At 47.8% G+C, this 21,826-nt stretch overlaps 1 protein-coding gene across 5 annotated transcripts in view; it reads right to left on the minus strand.

Moving 5' to 3' along the window:
* Window positions 1-11,948, minus strand: part of CARD11 (caspase recruitment domain family member 11) — a 107,923-nt gene extending 95,975 nt beyond the window's left edge. For all 5 annotated transcript variants that reach the window (XR_009005539.1, XM_057530154.1, XM_057530156.1 and 2 more), the window contains exon 1: window positions 11,736-11,948. The gene's annotated coding sequence lies outside the window, so the exon portion shown is untranslated. The remainder of the gene's footprint in view (window positions 1-11,735) is intronic.
* Between the last annotated feature and the right edge of the window lie 9,878 nt (window positions 11,949-21,826).

Raw genomic sequence — 21,826 nt, forward strand, 5'->3', positions numbered from 1 at the left:
AAGAAACAAAATCTTGGGACAGTGAAGTGATTTGCTCAAGGTCAGGGCGCGATCGCAGATTTTTAAAGCTGGAAGGGTTCTTGGTGGTGAGGAGGCAGGGCAGGGATGACTAATGGGGGGCACCCGGGCTCCAATTGTCAGTTTCACACCCACAGCAGACATGGGCAATCGATCACAGAACTCTCTTCTGCGGAGCTGGCCCTCAAGGTGAAACCCATTTGCCGTCTCTGGCCCCGTCTCCTGTCTCACTTCCCTTATGAGGAAACTAAGCCCAGAGCAGAGAAGGGACTTGGCCAAGATGGCCCAATGGGTTAGTGGCCCAGAACCCGAATCTCACCCCTGCCTTCTGAGCCCCGGGTTCTCTCCAGCACATCATGCTGTGCCCCATCTGTTAGGGGTACAAGTCCCCTGAAAGATGCACCAACAAGGCATGGGAATGACATTCTTTGTTACCGAGCCAGATCACTTGGGTTTTCTGTGCTGAGCAAGTGGACACATTCCTATTTCTAAGAGAGGAATCAAAGACCACCCCAAGGTTTCAAAGCCTGAGCACTTGGCAGGATGGAAGAGAGGACTTAGGGATGGGAAAATCAGAAGTTTGGTTTTGGATCAACTCCATGTCCGGGTAGTCAAGACCACTGGCTACTGAAGTGCACAGTTCAGGAGGGGAGGCGTGGCAGGAGGTATAAACTTGGGAGTCATGAACACAGAGGTGGCTTTGAAGCCATGAGACTAGATGAGACCATCCAGGAAGGAGTGCAGAGGGAGAAGAGGCCAAGGCCCTTTGACCTCAGAGGTCAGGGGACACAGAAGAATCAGAAAAGAGAGACTAGGAAGGAGTGGCCGGGAAGGCGGGAGAAACCAAGAGAGGGAACCCATGCCACATTCCGAGGAGGAGAGGTAGACAGACTGAGCTAATGCCCCTGAGGACTAAGAGCGGACCTGGACTTGGGGACTCAGGGGGCAGAAGTCTGACTGAAGTGGGTCCAGGACAGAATGCGGGGACAGGAAATGGGGACAGACAGTGTAGACAACACTTTCAAAGAGACCGTCTGTAAAGGTGTGATGGCTGAGTTGCATCTCCCCAAATGCATATGCTGAATCCCTAGCCCCACTACCTGTAGTTGGAGATACAGCCTTTAAGGAGTGACTGAGTTAACGTGAGACCGTTAGGGTGAGCCCTAATCCAGGGGGGCTGGTGTCCTTGTAAGAAGAGGAGGTTGGACACACAGAGAGACACCAGCGGTGCATGCACACAGAGGGATGACCATGTGAGGACACAGCTAGAAGGCGGCCACCTACAAGTCAAGGAGAGAAGCCTCAGGAGACACCAGCCCTGCCCACACCTTGATCGCGGACTTCCAGCCTCCAGAACTGGGAGAATAAACTTCAATTGTTTAACCCCCCTTCCCCCGCGCCGCTCCCTGGTCGGCAGTACTCTGTTACAGCAGCCCCGACAGACTAACAGAAAAGGGGTACAGAGCAAGGCAGTGACAGCTACAAGGGAATATGAAATCAAAGCAGGTTTGGGTTTTTTTCTTTAAAGATGGGGGGAACTGCAGCATATTTTTACTCTGGTCGGAATGATCCTTGGAGAGAAGGAAAAAAGTTGATGATACTGGAGAAAAAGGAGACAACCGCTATAGAAGCATCTCTGCATGTACAAGGTGGCTCTGGTGCCTGCGTGGAGGCAGGACCAGGCGGGTGGAGGAGGAGGCCAGGGGCCCGGAGAGGCCGGGGGCCAGGGGAGGCTGGGGGTGGCTGGTGGGTCGAAGGACGAAGGATGGTCATCAGCTTAGGGCAGGGGAGCCTCTTGGGCCCAGGTAGTCCGACATAAATGGTTGGGTTTCAAAAGCATATTTTTAAATCAGTTAAGAAAGATACAACATTATACAGAATTTCTATACAAAACTGAGGGGGAAGGAGATTGACCCATTCCTTGGGGACAGCCCTCTGCTTTGCTGTAGTCGGGTGGTCTCCCCTACTCGGAGCAGTTATAGGAAACCACCCTCTCCTTCTTAGGGCCACTTTCCTTTACAGCCTAAAACCTCCCAAAACTCAGAACGCCTGCGTCTCCAGGGCCCCGTGGCAGAACCTCCTCTAAGAGTACAGAAGACACGATTTTTGAGGATGGAGAACTCCCACAAGGAATTGGGAATCGCCACGCGTCTCTGCCTCCCACCCGCAAACCGGCATGGCCGTGGCCTCAGCTCCCCAGGCGCCACGGAACTTCACAAGTTGATTTTGAAAAGCATCTGAGAACTGAAGCCAGGAGACTCGGAGAGAAGTGCAAGGTATCATTATTATTCAACCGCACACTCCCCCACACCCCCCGAATCAGCCACACTTGAATCCCTTTTCAAAAAGGCCATTTCTTCTTAGAAAAGTTCAGTGAATGACCGAATCCTTACTCAGAGGCAGGGAACGAAGCAGTAATGTCAATAAAACGCAGTTTTACTTCGTATCAGCATTCATCCACTGAAATGACAATTGGCTAAACCTCCAGTAATGCTGGCACAAGGTTTCTGTTTGCCCTCAGATTAAAAAAAAGTGGGTCATCACCACCAAGACTTCTGCAAGAGTGTTCACAGCAGCTCTCACAATAGCCCCAAACTGCACACAACGCGCGTGTTCATCAGCGGTAGGATGGATACATAAATTGTGGTAAACGCTCACAGTGCAACACTATACAGCAAGGAAAAAACCCCAATGACTGCTACACACATGGATGAATCAAGTTGGAGACACAAGAGCACACTCTGTGTGATGCCATTTACGTGACATTCAAGGACAGGCAAAAGGGGTGGGGGGCTTAGCAACCGGGAAGGAGCATGAGCCCCCTACCCCCTGGAGGCCTGGAAAGGACCCGTGTCTTGATCTGGATGATTGGCTACGTGGGTGGGTGTGAAACCTCCCCCATAGCGCACTTCAGATTTGGGACGTGTACTGTGTGTGTGCTCTGTCTTAATTTAAAACAAATCCTTTTTTTTTTTTTTTTTTTTTAACCAATCAGTTTTGCCTTTCCACAGGAGCACGGAGGCCCTGTGATTTCTCTTACTGGGACACAGCTGAAATCAGAAGTCACTGCAAGAGGAACTCTCTTCCTGCAACCCAGCAGGTTGGGAATCAGGATAGCTAAGACTAAGCGGGACAGCAGTTCATGGGGACCACTCTTGTTGTTCTCTTCTGAACCTGGCTTTTCCTTCTTGTTTTCTTAATCAGAATGATAACAGTTGCTCAGGGTTAAAAAACAAACAAAAGAAAAGGACACAAAATGAATACTAGAGGAGAAGACTCAAATCAATAGAATTAGAAATGAAAAAGGAGAAGTAACAACTGACACTGCAGAAATACAAAGGATCATGAGAAATTACTACAAGCAACTATATGCCAATAAAATGGACAACCTGGAAGAAATGGACAAATTCTTAGACATGCACAACCTTCCGAGACTGAACCAGGAAGGAATAGAAAATATGAACAGACCAATCACAAGCACTGAAATTGAAACTGTGATGAAAAATCTTCCAACACACAAAAGCCCAGGACCAGATGGCTTTACAGGCGAATTCTATCAAACATTTAGAGAAGAGCTAACACCTATCCTTCTCAAACTCTTCCAAAATATAGCAGAGGGAGGAACACTCCCAAACTCATTCTACGAGGCCAACATCGCTCTGATACCAAAACCAGACAAAGATGTCACAAAGAAAGAAAGCTACAGGCCAATATCGCTGATAAACACAGATGCAAAAATCCTCAACAAAATACTAGCAAACAGAATCCAACAGCACATTAAAAGAATCATACATTATGATCAAGTGGGGTTTATCCCAGGAATGCAAGGCTTCTTCAGTATATGCAAATCAATCAACGTGACACACCATATTAACAAATTGAAGGAGAAAAACCATATGATCATCTCAATAGATGCAGAGAAAGCTTTTGACAAAATTCAACACCCATTTATGATAAAAACCCTCCAGAAAGTAGGCATAGAGGGAACTTTCCTCAACATAATAAAGGCCATATATGACAAACCCACAGTCAACATCGTCCTCAATGGTGAAAAACTGAAACCATTTCCAGTAAGATCAGGAACAAGAACAAAGTTGCCCACTCTCACCACTATTATTCAACATAGTTTTGGAAGTTTTAGCCACAGCAATCAGAGAAGAAAAAGAAATAAAAGGAATCCAAATTGGGAAAGAAGAAGTAAAGCTGTCACTGTTTGCAGATGACATGATATTATACATAGAGAATCCTAAAGATGCTACCAGAAAACTACTAGAGCTAATCAATGAATTTGGTAAAGTTGCAGGATACAAAATTAATGCACAGAAATCTCTTGCATTCCTATACACTAATGATGAAAATCTGAAAGTGAAATTAAGAAAACATTCCCATTTACCATTGCAACAAAAAGAATAAAATATCTAGGAATAAACCTAAGGAGACAGAAGACCTGTATGCAGAAAACTATAAGACACTGGTGAAAGAAACTAAAGATGATACAAATAGATGGAGAGATATACCATGTTCTTGGATTGGAAGAATCAACATTGTGAAAATGACTCTACTACCCAAGGCAATCTATAGATTCAATGCAATCCCTATCAAACTACCAATGGCATTTTTCACAGAACTAGAACAAAAAATTTCACAATTTGTATGGAGACACAAAAGACCCCGAATAGCCAAAGCAATCTTGAGAATGAAAAATGGAGCTGGAGGAATCAGGCTCCCTGACTTCAGACTATATTACAAAGCTACAGTAATCAAGACAGTTTGGTACTGGCACAAAAACAGAAATATAGATCAATGGAACAGGATAGAAAGCCCAGAGATAAACCCACGCACATATGGTCACCTTATCTTTGATAAAGGAGGCAAGCATATACAGTGGAGAAAAGACAGCCTCTTCAATAAGTGGTGCTGGGAAAATTGGACAGGTACATGTAAAAGTATGAAATTAGAACACTCCCTGACACCATACACAAAAATAAACTCAAAATGGATTAAAGACCTAAGTGTAAAGCCAGACACTATCAAACTCTTAGAGGAAAACATAGGCAGAACACTCTATGACATAAATCACAGCAAGATCCTTTTTGACCCAGCTCCTAGAGAAATGGAAATAAAAACACAAATAAACAAATGGGACCTAATGAAACTTAAAAGCTTTTGCACAGCAAAGGAAACCATAAACAAGACCAAAAGACAACCCTCAGAATGGGAGAAAATATTTGCAAATGAAGCAACTGACAAAGGATTAATCTCCAAGATTTACAAGCAGCTCATGCAGCTCAATAATAAAAAAACAAACAACCCAATCCAAAAATGGGCAGAAGACCTAAATAGACATTTCTCCAAAGAAGATATACAGATGGCCAACAGACACATGAAAGAATGCTCAACATCATTAATCATTAGAGAAATGCAAATCAAAACTACAATGCGGTATCATCTCACACCGGTCAGAATGGCCATCCTCAAAAAATCTACAAACAATAAATGCTGGAGAGGATGTGGAGAAAAGGGAACCCTCTTGCACTGCTGGTGGGAATGTAAATTGACACAGCCACTATGGAGAACAGTATGGAGGTTCCTTAAAAAACTAAAAATAGAACTACCATACGACCCAGCAATCCCACTACTGGGCATTTATCCTGAGAAAACCATAGTTCAAAAAGAGTCATGTACCAAAATGTTCATTGCAGCTCTATTTACAATAGCCAGGACATGGAAGCAACCTAAGTGTCCATCATCGGATGAAGGGATAAAGAAGATGTGGCACAGATACACAATGGAATATTACTCAGCCATAAAAGGAAATGAAATGGAGGTATTTGTAGTGAGGTGGATGGAGTTAGAGTCTGTCATACAGAGTGAAGTAAGTCAGAAAGAGAAAAACAAATACAGTATGCTAACACATATATATGGAATCTAAGGGAAAAAAAAAAAGGTCATGAAGAACCTAGTGGCAAGATGGGAATAAAGACACAGACCTACTAGAGAAGGGACTTGAGGATATGGGGAGGGGGAGGGGTGAGATGTGACAGGGTGAGAGAGTGGCATGGACATATATACACTACCAAACGTAAAATAGATAGCTAGTGGGAAGCAGCCGCATAGCACAGGGAGATCAGCTCGGTGCTTTGTGACCACCTAGCGGGGTGGTATGGGGAGGGTGGGAGGGAGGGAGATGCGGGAGGGAGGAGATATGGGGACATATGTATATGTATAACTGATTCACTTTGTTATAAAGCACAAACTAACACACCATTGTAAAGCAATTATACTCCAATAAAGATGTTAAAAAAAAAAAAAGGAATACTAGAATTTTCCCCTTCGTCCACCTAGCCACCATTCCCCAGACGTCCTACTAGAGCAGTTTCTTATATGTGCTAGTGTTTTCTTCCAGAAACTCCCTCTATGCCCCTGTCTCATTAATGGCCTCACAGAATTCCACTGGATGGATGGATCTTGTTTTTGAGGAGCATTTGTGTGGTTTCAAGTTTTTTCCCATTAAAAACAATGCTACAGTGGGCTTCCCTGGTGGCGCAGTGGTTGAGAATCTGCCTGCTAATGCAGGGGACACGGGTTCGAGCCCTGGTCTGGGAGGATCCCACATGCCGCGAAACAACTAGGCCCGTGAACCACAATTACTGAGCCTGCGCGTCTGGAGCCTGTGCTCCGCAACAAGAGAGGCCGCGATAATAAGAGGCCTGCACACCGCGATGAAGAGTGGCCCCCACTTGCCACAACTAGAGAAAGCCCTCGCACAGAAACGAAGACCCAACACAGCCAAAAATAAATAAATAAATAAATAAATAAATAAATAAATAAATATTAAAATAAAAAAAAACAATGCTACAATTAACATTAGCGTGCACAAAAAGATGGACAAGTCTATCTGTGAGATAATTCTTAGAAGTGGAATTCTTGGGTTGATTCACTTATCATGCTGGTACCTACTGTCAAATCCACAGCGTATTAGACTACCTGCTTCCCGTTTCTCTCGCCAATATAACGTTTTATCAAATGTTTTGATCTTTGCCAGTCGGACAGTGAAAAAAAGGCATCTCTCTGTTGTATTACTTCGCATTTATTCATTGTAAATTGATTGGTCTGTTCATATTCTGTTTGTTCACATCCTTTAAGCATTTTTCTCTTGGGTCGAGTTCCCTAATTCTGGAGTCAGCAAACTGCAGAGGAGGGCCCACCCCTGCACTGCCCATCGTGCCCCACTGGCCAAATCCGGCCACATGGCAAGGACAGAGCAGAGTCGTTTCCACAGGGACCTTCTTGCTCTCAGAGCCTCAGGTATTTACTATCTGGACCTTTACAGAAGAAGTGTGCCGATTCCTGCATCTCACTGATTTCTTTTGAGAGTTCTCTGTAAATTAAGGAAATAGTTCTCTTAGATAAATTCAGTTTTGCATCAGATTCGTCACTCTTTTCTACCTCCTACCCCCAACTCTGTCAAAAATAACCAAGGCAGAAGTACACCTTTAAAAGCAGAGCACTCTCATTTGGAAACACTTTGGTCTATGTTAATTTAGGGGTGGTCCTTTCATTTTACACACGTGGCCATTGAGGCTCAGAGCCACCGGTGACTTTCCCGAGGTCACACAGCTAGTACGTGGCAGAGCCGGGGCAGACGCCCTTTCTGCCTGGCTCCAAAAGTCCGTAGATCTTTCCACCTGGAGGAACCTGCCTCTCAGGGGACGGGTCCAGCACCGGGGGATGGCGCTGACTGTACAAAGCAGAGTCTGACAGGTGTTGCTGTGGTACCTGCAGGATTTGTGAGGTATGTGGACAGAGCCTGGGGCCCCGCTTTGTCACCACCACACTCGAGTATGAGGACGTACATTCCAGAGTGGGATTTGGGGTGAGAAGGAAGGTCACACCCCTGACACAGAAACCACCCGGGGAGGATGGAGCCCTGGCTCTGGCTCACCCACTTGTGAGCTCGAGGACCAGAGGACCGTGACATAAGAGATGAGCCCGGGGAGCCTGACTGCGGGACTGGACCAGCGAAGACGGAGCGCTTTTGCCAGAGGCAGGAGCAGGGACCCTTCGTTACCCCGCGGCACTGGCCCATTACACCCATCTGACAGCGACCGTTACAATCTCAGAGCCCTGAACAAATCACAACCAAAAAGGTTACCCCCCCTGGAAATAGTCACCCCCTTAAAACCATTGACCCACAAGCAGGAGCTGCTCAAGGAGACTTTGGGGGAAGGTGTACGGGGTGTGTTCCTTGCATGTGAAGTGCACAGGTCACGTTCTTCCCATGCGCCATGGCACGGGTGAGGAGGCTGGTACCTGGGAATCTGCCAATCTAATTTTCCTTTAGCAGAAAAGAGGTTTTCAGGGGCTTCCTTGATAGTCGTCTTTTCCTTTTCTTTCTGTTCCCGTATTTAAATCAATTCAAAATGCTCCAGACCTCCTGGATAATGCAGTACAACTACAGGGTAGATTTCCTTCAATCCTCTCGGCTGCCCTGGAAGATTAGGACTGCAGAGCAGGAGACTAAGAAAGGAAGTCCACCCGGCGCGGGGTGGGGAAAGCCGCACTCCGGCCCCAGGTCCGGACCTAAGCGTCCATCCTCTCTCATCCTCCCCGGATCTCAGGAATAACAGCAATGGGAAGAGTATGGGACGTCTCGAGTTTTCTCATTTTATGCTTGGTGTAACTGACAAGACTGAAAATAATCAGTATTAATATCCTGATTTCACTGGGGAGAGATGACTCCCGGAGAGCTGAAGGGATGACAGGCCGGCCCAGGTGGGCAGTCACGACTGGACGCTGCATCTGGGCCACAGCCCGAGGCTCCTTCCCACCCCCCGCCTCGGCCTCCGACCCAGAAGGCGGACCGTGGACCTCCTGAGGCCTTTCCCCCTTGATCTGACCTCTTTTTAACCCAAGTTTCACAGATCTGGTCACACTCTGCGTTGGGGTGGTCATCTGGGCATTCTGGCCCTCGCGGGACTTCACCATCGTCCAGATTACCAGGAGGCACTCACTGTCTTCAAGGCCAAGTGTGGGGACAAAGCAAGAGAGGACGGAAGGCAGTTTTAAGCTGATGGGAGGAGCTCTGTTTATCAGCATCTGGTGTCCGTTTTCACTATAATCACCTGCGCACTGGGACTCGATTTGGCCCTTCTCGCATGAAGTGCTATAATCAGCAAACCGGGCACCGCAAGGTTTCCATTGGAAAGGTGGAGAAACGCATGTCGGAAAGTGGAGAAGTTAGTTGGGATGTTGCCCCACCAGCACAGTCTCAGCCTGGAACCTTCCGCGGATTGCTGGGCTCTCTGAGTCCCACCATCGCCCACACTCGCCTCCTGCCATCCTTCCTTCCCTCAATCCTTTCCTCTAGTTTGAGTCTCTGCCACGCTCTGGTCATGGCGACACGACTGTAGGGCCTGAACTATTTAGGGGAGGATGTCTGGGTCTCTCGTTCCTTCTGTGTGTCCCCGACGGTAGCTGGTACCGTCACCCAGACAGTGTCACCCAGACAGTGCCCACTGAGTGATTCAAACAAGGGCCACCACCTTTAGAAGAAGAGTTAGGTTTACAAGTCATTTAAAAAGATCACATAGGGACTTCCCTGGTGGCGCAGTGGATAAGAATCCGCCTGCCAATGCAGGGGACACGGGTTCGATCCCTGGTCCGGGAGGATCCCACATACCGCGGAGCAACTAAGCCCATGCGCCACAACTACTGAGCCTGCGCTCTAGAGCCCACGAGCCACAACTACTGAAGCCAGCGCGCTTAGAGTCCGGGCTCTGCAACAAGAGAAGCCACCGCAAGGAGAAGCCTGCGCACTGCAACGAAAACCCAACACAGCCAAAAATAGATAAAATTAAATCTTTAAAAAAATAAAAAATAAGTAAAAGATCACATAAAGGATTAATGGATAAACAAACTGTGGTCCATCCATGCGATGGAATATTATTCAGCCTTAAAAAGGAAGGAAATTCTGACAACTGCTACAACATGGGTGAACCTTGAGGACATGATGCTCAGTGAAATAAGCCAGTCACAAAAGAACAAATACTGCAGGATTCCGCTTACATGGGGTCCCTAGAGGAGTCAAATTCATAGAGACAGAAAGTAGAAGGGTGGTTTCCAGGGGCTGGAGAAGGGGATGGGGAGTTGTTTAATGGTGACAGAGTTTCAGTTTGGGAGGATGCAAAGTTCTGGAGATGGATGGTGGTGATGGCTGTACAACAATGTGAATGTACTTAATACCCCTGAACTATACACTTAAAAGTGGTTAAGATGGTAAATTTTATGTCGTGTGTATTTTACCACAATTTAAAAAAAAAATCACACAAAGGAACATTTGTACACAGAGTCAGGACTGCAGGGCCTGGTGGGGCTAACAGACTTCCTTTTCGATATGGGTGCTAATAAAATGCACAGACATCCAGACAATTTTGCTGGGATGTGATGAGGCTGAGTCAGTCCCAGGCTCCCTTTGCCCCCTGATCAGCCCCGGCCCACAGCGGGGACCATCATTTCTTTACAGCTGCCTGGGGGTTAGAGAGAAGTGGAGACTCAGGGCAAGGACATTAAGTGGAACACTGTAGCTAAATTCCTGTCTTCGCATTAACCTACGGCTCGGGACTTCCGGCACCCAATAACCACAGAGGAGGCACCCAATAATTGTCCAGTGATGGACCAACGTTTCTTTCCTTCCTTGGGAGGCTGGTAGCCTTACACTTTCAGGAGAGGTGGTAAATGTCAGGAGAAATTTTTTCCTACCACAAATCAAAGGTTTGGGGGCAGGCTGGGCAGAGATGGGTTTAGTCCACAAGACCAGGTTTGTGGGGATGGTCCTCTGCTGACACTCTCCAGACCAGGTACAGGAAGCTGGGAGCTCAGACGCACGTACCCGTCAAGCTGGCCCTGCTCCCTGCACCAGAACTGTCTCCCTGGGGCCCCTCCAACTGTGCTCTGAACTCTGAAGGGACAGAGAAGCCCTCTCCTTTCCCTGTGCCGAGAGAGTTCAGGACACCACGGGGGCCCCTTCCAGCCTGGGCAGTGTCCTGGGGTGGGAGAGGTCAGTGTCACGGGGGTGGGGACTTAAGGCACGAGGCCACTAGGACCTCATCCTGGCTTTGCGGGGAGCCTGGGCCCCTCCTGGTTCCACACTCTCCCCATGGGAGGGGCTGTCCTTCCCCCTGCCCTGCCCTGCCCTCCCCTCCCCTCCCAGGGGCTCCACCTTCTCGGGAGCCTCCGAGTCAGGCCCGGCTGTGGTCTGGAAACTTCCTGTCCTTTCAGGTCTTAGAAAAGTTCTTTTCCTCTTTCTGGGGCAGGGGCACCGAGGGGCGCCCTGCCGGGCCGGCCCCCCCCTTTCATCCCTTTCTTCTCTGAGGGGCTGGGGACTTTGCCAGGCGGGGCCACCCAGAGACAGACGGTCCGAGAGGAACTCGGAGGCGGGATACGGGGAGATGGAAAGTGGAGATAAAGTTTTCCAAAGGCAGGCGGGGAGAGGGAGATAGAGATGGAGCCAGAGGGGAAAGGGGGAAAGAGATGGTGAGACAGGGATGGCGGTCCGGCAGCGCGGGACCAGCAAAGCGAGCCCCTCCAGACCCCCGCACGGCGCCCCGACCCCGCGCCGCCCGCCGAGGACCCCGGGCCCCCCGCGTCCCCCCTCGCCACGACCGCGCCGCCCCCGCCGTCCCCCGTGTCCCCACCCCCGCGTCCGCCGCGCCTACCTGGGCCGCTCATGCTCCGCGCAGGCCGCCGTCTTCCCCCCGGGGCCCCGGCCCTCGGTCCCCGCCGCCCGGACCGTGCGAGGGGCGCAGCCGGCCCAGGGGCTGCAGGGCCGGTAGGGGGCCGCGCGCCACCGGGGCAGCAGTCCGGAGGCCAAAGGAGGCAAAAGAGAGAAAAAAGGAGAGAAAGTGTGTCACAGGCTGGAAGGGGGAGGGAAATGCAAAACCCGACAGGAAATGAGACTAAAAAAAATGCAAAAGGTTCGAAAAAGAGATAAGGAAGAGGGGGAGGGGGGGGGGCGGGGCCTGCGTCCCGGCCGCGGGGAGGGCGGGGAGCGCGGCGAGCAGACGGGGCGGGAGCGCGGGGCCCGGGGCCGCGAGGCCCCGCCCCGCGCCGCGTGAGGCTGGACCCCTGCCCGGGCCGCAGTCCCCAGCCGGCTCCGACACCGACGCCCCCGAGCCCGGCCCAGAGCGGCCGTGGGAAGGGACACCCCCTTGAAGGCGCTCCCGGCTCTGCGTGGGACGGAGGTTGGAGCAGCTGCCCTCTCGGAGGAACTGGCCCCGTTTTGAAGAACTCCCGGAGGCGTCACTGCGACCTGCGGGGGAGGCTTTTCCCACAAAGAAGTGGGAAGCAAGGGATCCTGCGGCCTTGGGCACCCCCAGGGCTCTTCTCTCCCGCAGCCTCTGTTCTGGAAGCTTCCTGGGGCTTGACTGGCGGTCAGCACACCTCCGAGGGCCGCACTCACCCCGTCTTGACCCTTGATGGTGACAGAGTCTGTCACCCCACTGCCTCTGGCCCTCCGCACCCACCCTCCCCCGCCCGGTGCTCTCAGACTCAACACCTGTAGGGGAAATTGTGACTTCTGGATGTCATCGGTTTAATAATTTGGCCCCAAAGCTGCGGCCCAGGCCCCTGGGTGTGTTACTCTCTCACAGGGCTGCAAGGGGGGGAAGGTCCCAAGGGTTTTTCTGAATCATGAACTTAAAAATCTGGGCCAACCAGGCACATCCAGAGAACTTTGGGTTCTGCGCATGTACCGGTTTCCCCAGCCCCTGCACCTCTCCTTCTACTCTGCCTCAGTGACCCCTGACTTCTGTCCCTCCCGCACCCCCCCATTACAGCTGGAGAACATTCCCTCCTGTTTCGTGTTGTAAGTCCTTTGAGGAAAGTTCCTTGAGCTCCTGGAGGGAAAGGCGTTCAATAAATTAAGCAACTAAGCACGAAGATCAATAAATGATGTGCTGTGGTCCAAGCACAGGAGACTAAAATCTTGGCGGTGTTGAGGAGTGCAGTTGACGGATGCACATGGGTCAGGAACTAAAGGAGACATGAGTTTGCTTTCTGCACAGCATGTTCAAAAACTTAATCAGGAACCACAGAAAGAGAAAGTTCCTAAAATAAATGCCAAGGCCCACAGCATCCGGGTCCTTCATCCCCAGTGACTCGCTGGGGACCAGGGTGGAATCTCTCTTGCACTTGGTGAACCTTTAAATCAGCCCGTGTAGTTTTGAAGGGGAACTCTGGTTTTCCTCATGCAGGGTACGAAGGGCAGGCAGGCCTTAAATCAACAACAAAAACTGATAGAAATTCTGCAAAAAAGCTTGATGAATTTTCATGAAGTGAACACGCCCAAGTTACCAAAACAGAGAGTTTTGCACCTCAGAACTCCCCCTTACGCACCCCTACTTGTCAGCCTCTCCCCCCCACCAAGGATAAACCACTTTCTGACCTCCAACAGCATAGGTTAGTTTCGCCAGATGTCTTGTCTCTAAAGTTCAGAAACTTTATATAAATGGAGCCATCCATAGATTCTCTTCTGGGTCTAGCTTCTTTCGTTCAATATTATGTTTTTCACATTTAGCCATGGGATTACATGCAGGTATGGTTTGTTGAAGACGTGTTGTCTCTTTTCCTCCCCAACACCTTATTAGACTTTTTAAACATTCGGAAGAGTTAGAAGGATTGTATAGTGAATACCCATATATCCCACCACCTAATTCTACAATGAACATTTTGCTATATTTGCTTTATCACATGCATACCCATCTGTATCCTCTAGCCATCGATCCTTCTTTTTTGTTTTTTTGTTTTTTTGATGCATTTCAAAGTTGATGACATCAACATACTTCACCTTTAAATAGTTCATCATGCATATCATTAACTAGAGAGATTTTTTTAGGTGAAATTTACCTACAGATTTTAATGATATCATGAAATGAGTTTTGACAAATGTATACACCGTGTAACCCCAATCCCTGTGAAGATATAGAACTGTGTGGTCCAGTATGGCAGCCACTACCCACACTGTTGGCTGTTGAACATGTGGCTAGTGTGAATAAGGAACCATATTTTAAATTCCATTTAATTTTAATTAAAATCTAAAAACTGATACTCAATTCTGTTATTGGAAAACTTTTAAGTATGTTGGGAGCATCTTGAGTATATTAATCTGCTTTTTCAACTGTAAATTTTATGAAAGCTAAATACAGGTGAAGTATTTTCAAGGAAAATTGAGGTGCTATAAGTGTAAAAACCGCACCAGGCTTTGAAGACATGGTATGTAGAAAGGAATGCAGAACATCTCACTCATAATTTTGATATTGATTGCATGTTGAAATAATAATATTCTGGATATGCTGGGTTCAATAAATATATTATTAAAATGAATTTCAAAAAAAAATCCCACAAGGACTCAGAGGCAAAGAATATACAATCAATTTTCACTGCAAAGTAAAGGAGCTGTTACAGTGGAGGATTACTGGACTGAATGTCAATATTATGACATAGTATGAGTGTGTTTTGTGTTTGGTAATTGCAATCATTGTTGCTTTTGTTGTGGTCATCCATTTACAATGCTTGGGGTCAGTCTATTTATCTCTTGTAAAAATAAAATACAGTGTGTGTGTGTGTGTGTGTGTGTGAAAAAAAAATGAATTTCATGTTTCTTTTTTAATGTTGCCACTAGAAAATTTTAAATTTTCCATGATATTTTTATGGGACAGTATGGATATAATGTAGAACACTACCATCACCCAGAAAGTTCCCTCCTGCCCAGGCATGCCCTTTTAAAACTTGATTCTTCTGTGACCCCAGGGCGAAGGTGATTCGAACATCTTTGAAGGATGCTGGTTCGAGACGACAAACTAAATGCAAAATTCACCTCCTCTTTTGGAAACCTGCTGGAATGACAGCAAAGAACAGTGGGCGATGAGTTAATCCAGGTGTCAGGAAAGTAAGCGAGTGGACAGGTGAATAGAAGGCAGGTGAACAGAAGCCCCAGCTCAGAGCGGGCAGGGGAGAAGGCGGCAGCAAAGATGGGAGTGGTTCTCTCACTGGGAACCCCACAGATCTGTCGGGTTTGAGGGTAGTGCAGGGTGGAATGAGGGGCAGACACTGAATGATGGATGGATGGATGGAATTGCTGAGTGTAGAGTTCCCTGGGCACTCCCCGCCTCTGACCTTCCACTGTGCGCCTTAAGCTTCTCCCCCAGGCGAAGCCAGAGAAGTATTTCTAAGGAAACCTCCTCTGAGGGAGGGTCAAGGGCTCTTGGAATGAGGGCAGCGGCCCAGGGAGACCCCTCCCCATGTGACATTTGGCAGAAGGGCAGCCTGCCTAGACCTCTCTCTGCCCCGGCCCCCTAGGGCTGTGCTTTCTGAACTGTAGTGAAAGACATCCTCCATCCCCCAGCCTAAAAAAAAATTCTGATCTGTTACAGACTGATACTTTTGTAAAATATAATAAAAATGAATTTAGAAAATCGATTTAAAAATCAGATGCTCAAGGTACAGGCCCGCTGATCACGCTTGGTTATCGTGGCAATGTCAAAATGCTGTAAAGGTTTCTGAGTGCTCAGTCTTGATTTCTGTTCTCATCGCACTCGTCGAGGACTAGCGCGCAGGAGGACACGGGTCCACGGGCCAGATTTTGCGTGGTGCGGCCCCGGAGGGAAGGCAGCCTGCTGGGGCAGCGCATCTGCCCTGAGAGCCCAGCCGGCCTCTCGACGAGGAGGTCGGGAAACATCAGTGACCCTGGGCCTTCGCAGAGACGGGCAGAAACCAGCAGCTTGAAAGTGAGGGATATAGATGAACAAATAGGACAACTGTCTCCCAAGGGTGGAGAGGAAATGGGAAGGGAACAGAGTATAATGATCCAAAAAACCCTCTAATGAGTGTCCTCGGAGAGATGCAAGCAGAAATCACATCCATAACAGGAACAGATTGCCGTGAAACGGGCTGCCTGAAGAAAGGACAGTTCACGGAAATTAAAAATACAATTGCCAAAATCATAGGAAAAATAAATAAAATTTAATAGAAGGACTGGAAGAAGATGTCTGTCGAGTGTGTCTCCTAGGCTGGAAGCCAAAACAAATGAAACCCACCAAGACGGGAAAAGTGCGAGAGAAAAGTTGAGACAATCATCAACACAAAAAGTTCCTTGTCCGCTTAGAAAGCGTTCCAGGCAGGAAAAGAGAAACTAGAGGGAGGAGTTAATCATGAAATGATAATAATATTTGCCAGAGCTGCAGAGTGACGTGATTCTCCACAATGAGAGGGTCCAGTGAGAAGCAATGTGATAAATAAAAAAAGATCTGCCTCTAGATACATTCTCATGAAATTTCAGGAAAGAAAAGGGAAAGATGGATAATGAGAAGATTCTGAGACCTTGTAGCGGGGGAAGAAAAAAGCACAGTGATGCCGAGGCTCAGATGGGGCTCAGAATTCTCATCAGCAGCAGTGGATTATCTTCCAGCGACGAGATAATGAAGTAATGCTTCAACATTCTCACGAAAACTCACTTTAAGTGTAGAGTCCTGTATTCAACCAAATTTTTGATCAATTGTGAGAGCAAAATAAACACATTCTTAGACATGCAGGGGCTTTGGAAATTTATCCCCCAAGCACTTCTCCAGAAACACAATTACTTTTCTTTTTTTTTTTTAACTTTTAAAAAAGTGTTTGTTATGGGAAGTTTCAAAAATAAACAAAACTAGAGAACATAACATAATGAAGCCTCATGTACCCCTAAGTCAGTTTCAACAATTATCAACTCATTACCAATCTTGTCTATGCTCCAACACACTTCCCTCCATTTCCAGATTATTTTGAGTCACGTCCCAAATATCATATAATTTCATCTGTAAATATATAGGCATATATATGAAAAGAAAAGGATACTTGAAAAACAAAACAGTGACTTCCCTCGTGGTCCAGTGGTAGAGAATCTGCCTTACAATGCAGGGGACGTGGGTTCGATCCCTGGTCGGGGAACTAAGATCCCACATGCCGCAGGGCAACTAAGCCCGCGTGCCACAACTGCTGAGCTCGCACGCCTCAACTAGAGTGCCCGCGTGCTGAAAACTACAGAGCCCATGGACTCTGGAGCCCATGCCACAACCTGAGAAGAGAAAACACCATAACTAGAGAGAAGCCCGTGCGCCACAATGAAAGATCCCACATGCCACAACAAAGATCCCATGTGCCACAACGAAGACCAAAATAAAATAAATAAATATTTAAAAAATAAAAATAAAAAGTTAAAAAAAAAAAACACCCATAGAATGTATACTACCCACAGAATGTAACAGTAATGTATACTGTGGACTCTGGGTGACTATGATTTGTTGATGCAGGTTCATGTACCACTTTGCTGGGGAATGTTGATAAAGTGGGAGGCTGTGCATGTTGCAGGGGGCAGGGGCAGGGGCAGGGGAGAAGAACAATTACTTGAGAAGGTACTACAATGAAATGAAAAAGAAATCTAGGGAAGAGGAAGACATGGGATCCAGGAAAGAGTAAAATAAATCCATGAAAATAATAAAAAGGAATAGTAACTATGCAGGAGGCCTAAAAAAAAAAGTCAGGATGTATCTGAGCTTTCAGTCAGATCCTCGCCACCCGAAGAACTGGAAAGCACTGTGAAGTTACCGGATTGGACAAAGTATGACGTCAGATGGATCTGAAAGGCGTATTTGGTGAAAAATGGTCATTTCTAAGGGATTGAACTAGGAAGGAGTGAGGAGGGTCAAAGGGTCTTCACTGGATGTCCTTCTATACCAGAAACCGTGTATTTCCGTACTGTGTAATTCTTTTATAATCAAAATAAATCATGTCTACAAGAAACAGGGGTGGGAGAACCCAGGAGGGAACCGATCAGCTTAGTTCCCATGTCTCCCTGCGTTCAAGTTATCATGATCTGAGCCCCTGCTGGGGTCGCAGGGTCGCTCACACCACCGGATATATGTTCAGAGAAAACCTCTATTGTATCTGGAAGTTATCTTGTCTTCCTTCTGGGGCCCCCTCCACGTTAGAAGGAGAAATAAAACTTGTAGCTCTATCTGCCTTAAAATATAGCCCAATCCAGTAACTTAACAGTCCTTTTAGGTTTTCTGGAATAAAAATGTTTAGTCTCTCCTACAGCTGCCCCTCCCTCTGTGTTCCCCACAAGATGCACCCGAGGGTGAGGGAGGAAAGTGGCTTGGAGGACCTGAGGACCACGAGGAAGACGTCTCTTTCTGGCCTGGGTGCCCCTCACCCTGCGGGAATTCAAGGCCGGCCTCCACCTCCAGCAGGGTCCTGGTCTGCTTCCCTCTTGACTTGGGCGAGCATCTGCCATGGTCTTACCCAGCCCGAAGGCCCCCTGCAGCCTCTGCTCTGGGGTCTCCTCGAGTGCTGTAGCAGGCTCTCACTCGCCATCCGTGTCACCTGTCACCGGGGAGCTTGGGACGAGCTTGGGAAAGCCCAGGCTTCAGGTCTCTCTCTGCAGGACGGGCTGCGGCAATCAGGTTTTGCGAGGGGCAGACCCACACCCACGCCTGAGAGAGATATCCTTTCAGCATCCTCTCTCTGTCCCCTTTGTGCAACTATCGGGAGAGCTCCAGGAGACCCCACTTTCCCAAACAGGGGGTGGGGGGGCTGAAGGGGAAGGTGATCCCAGCTGGAGTCTAGCCTGCTCCCCCCGGAAGCACTGGAGCTCGGGGTTGGTTAACCATTGCCTGAGGGCTGCCAGGGGGAGGTGTGTGTAACAGGGCTTCTCTCAAGAGGGGGTCACCTTGAACCAGCCTCTCAGAAACGGAAAGGACAGAACAGCAGGGAGCCGTGTCACAGCTGCATAATTGGAGGAAGTTCATGAAATTAGTTCCGTTCCTGGAATTGTCAGCTCTGTTTGCTGTGCCCCCCTTTCTCACTCTTGGTCCCCTGTAGGTCTCAATATGTCTGCCAAACGCTCCGCATCTTCAGTTTTCCTCCTCGCTGAAAAATTTTCGCTGTACACCGCAGCTTCAGAGTTCTCTGAGCCCCAACAGGAGATGAGAAACGAGAAAGATGAGAGATGGGTTTTACCCGGAGCCAAATCTTAGCTCCGGTCACAATGCTGTGTTTTGAGATGTTTCTGTGCTGCATTGAAAGCAAAATGGAATGAGACCAGGAGCCCAGGGCAGGACGTGGTTCTGTCCTCCCCTCTCTTAAATGATCCCTCCTTTGCTGGCCCTCCCCCTCCGGCCACCCCTCCCCTCCAGAGAGCGCTCTCTTCCCGTGAAGCCTGCCTTCACCGCCCAGAAAATCCTTCCTTATCGGGGGAACAGTCACACGCTTGGGACAGCAAAAACGTATTTCACAAACTATTGATCCACGAATATATTGCTTTTTTCCCAGATGCCACCCCTTACTGCCATTCTATGTATTAATACCACACACCCCCCAACCCACCCCTACCGCAAAGTAGCATCGAGAGCAAAGCAGAACCTACCAGGCCTTTAATTATGTTGTACATACTTTATACTTTTATGTTCTTATTGTTTTTGCTGCCCCTTTAAGCTCATTCCTCTTAGTTCCGGATTTTTTTCATGCCACCTCCCTACAGATTCCAGAAAGGCGTCAGTGTATCCATTATCCCACACAAATAAAAGACAACCCACCGAAAGGTCCACCGTTTGGTGAACACCTTAAATGACCCTTGACTTGTTTTTTTTTAATTCTTTTTTTGTTGGGTGTCCCTCTTCATGTGAGTTTTATTTTTTAAGAACAAAAGAGCAACAAATATAAATAACTGCTAACAGCAAAGATCGTAGTTCTTTCTAAAATGAGGATCATATTTATTTACTTTTCTTCTTTTAAGCATGGCTTAAATCCAGGAGGAAAATGTCCCCCATCTGTAGGCTGGTAATATAGTTTTCAATTGCTTGAGTTATGAAATATGATGAAAGCCATCTAAATATCTCATGGGGGAAAGATACCTTGAATTTCACTCTAAAAACAGTACTGGTGGGGAGACATTTCTGCATGGAATGTGCAAAATGATGGTGGGCCCATTGTTGCAATGAGCTTAGGGCTTTTTGGTCTAAGCCCAGGAGGGCGGGCTCAGGATGGGCCCTGGAGGGGCCATCTTGTGCAGGAGGCAGATGTCGAGAAAATGTAGAATCACCCCAGTCCCTTCACGCTCCTGCATCCTGTACGTTTTTCCTCTCCAAGGGGATGGATGACAGTCTCTGAAACTTGACCACCATTTTTTTTCTCAGTTAGTCAGCGTTAGGGTAATTGGCATGTTACATCCATTTTACAGTGTGGTGTATGTGCTGGCGGCGCTATATAAATAATGAATAATCTCAGTAATGACCAGAAATGTGTGTGAGTGATTGCATCGAGTACATAATGGATGCTTTGTTTGTCTTCACGGACTGTATTACCAGCATGTAACTTTGAAACGCTCTCGGTCACCTGAGGCCTGAAAGGTGCTCCATCAAGCAGGAGTCCATTCCTCTCTGCACGGACCTTAAGAGTGGCCCAATATTTGCTTTAGGTCCCCCTGTTTGAAAATGGAAAATATTTAGCTCTGCTCATCCATCACCATGCCTGCCAATTGCTTTTTTTCCCTTCCCCTTGCTTTTAGAGAAAGCAACTAGAAACACCTAAGCAATATAAATGGCTCTGAGCAACTAGAAGCACCCAAGCACACAACGATTTGAGCAGGAAATTCAGGGCTCATTAAAAATACGAATGTTGTAACTTATAGAATTGGCTGCTTTAAACACAGTCGTCTACACACCAGTGGTTCTCCAACTGTTTTATAGTAGTCGGGGTGTTTATGAGGCATCTCTCAATATCTATCTGCATATCACACTTCAGTATATTTCCCCAAGGTCCAGCTCGGCACGGCATTCACAAGACCACTCCAGCCAATGAGAAGTCAGCCGTCCATAACTGATGTGAAAAGCACCTGTCACTTTATCAATCTCGACACCAACGTGTGACAATTGTGTTACGACTATTTAGAAGAATTATATGCATTTCTGCCCATGCATATATGCTATCCTTTTAGCTTAAGCCTTCGAATTGTTTATATTGTATAAAATTAAGTACATTGTTATCTACTTGGAACTTAACTGTGCGTAGAGTGTTTGGAAGATTTGTTTCTCTGACCTTTGATTTTCTTAATCAAAGAATTGTGTCCATTGGAAATGTTTGTACAGAAATGGCTGAGTTCATTGTGTAAGAACATGGAGAAACTGCACCACTGCTAATAAAAGTTTAGTTGAGAGAGATTAACCAAGATGGCGGAGTAGAAGGACGTGCTCTCACTCCCTCTTGCGAGAGCACCAGAATCACAACTGGCTGCTGGACAATCATTGACAGGAAGACCCTGGACTTCACCAAGGAGGACACCCCACGTCCAAGGACAGAGGAGAAGCCACAGTGAGACGGTAGGAGGGGCGCAATCAGAGTAAAATCAAATCCCATAACTGCTGGGTGGGTGACTCACAGACTGGCGAACACTTATACCACAGAAGTCCACCCACTGGAGTGAAGGTTCTGAGCCCCACCTCAGGCTTCCCAACCTGGGGGTCCGGCAAAGGGAGGAGGAATTCCTAGAGAATCAGACTTTGAAGTCTAGTGGGAATTGATTGCAGGACTGTGACAGGACTGGGGGAAACAGAGACCCCACTCTTGGAGGGCACACACAAAGTAATGTGTGCATCGGGACCCAGGGGAAGGAGCAGTGACCCTGGGGGAGACTGAACCAGACGTACCTGCTGGTGTTGGGGGGTCTCCTGCAGAGGCGAGTGGTGGCTCTGTTTCACCGTGGGGATAAGGACACTGG

Source organism: Balaenoptera acutorostrata, chromosome 15, assembly GCF_949987535.1.
Source record: "Balaenoptera acutorostrata chromosome 15, mBalAcu1.1, whole genome shotgun sequence".
In the NCBI taxonomy this organism is placed as follows: domain Eukaryota; kingdom Metazoa; phylum Chordata; class Mammalia; order Artiodactyla; family Balaenopteridae; genus Balaenoptera; species Balaenoptera acutorostrata.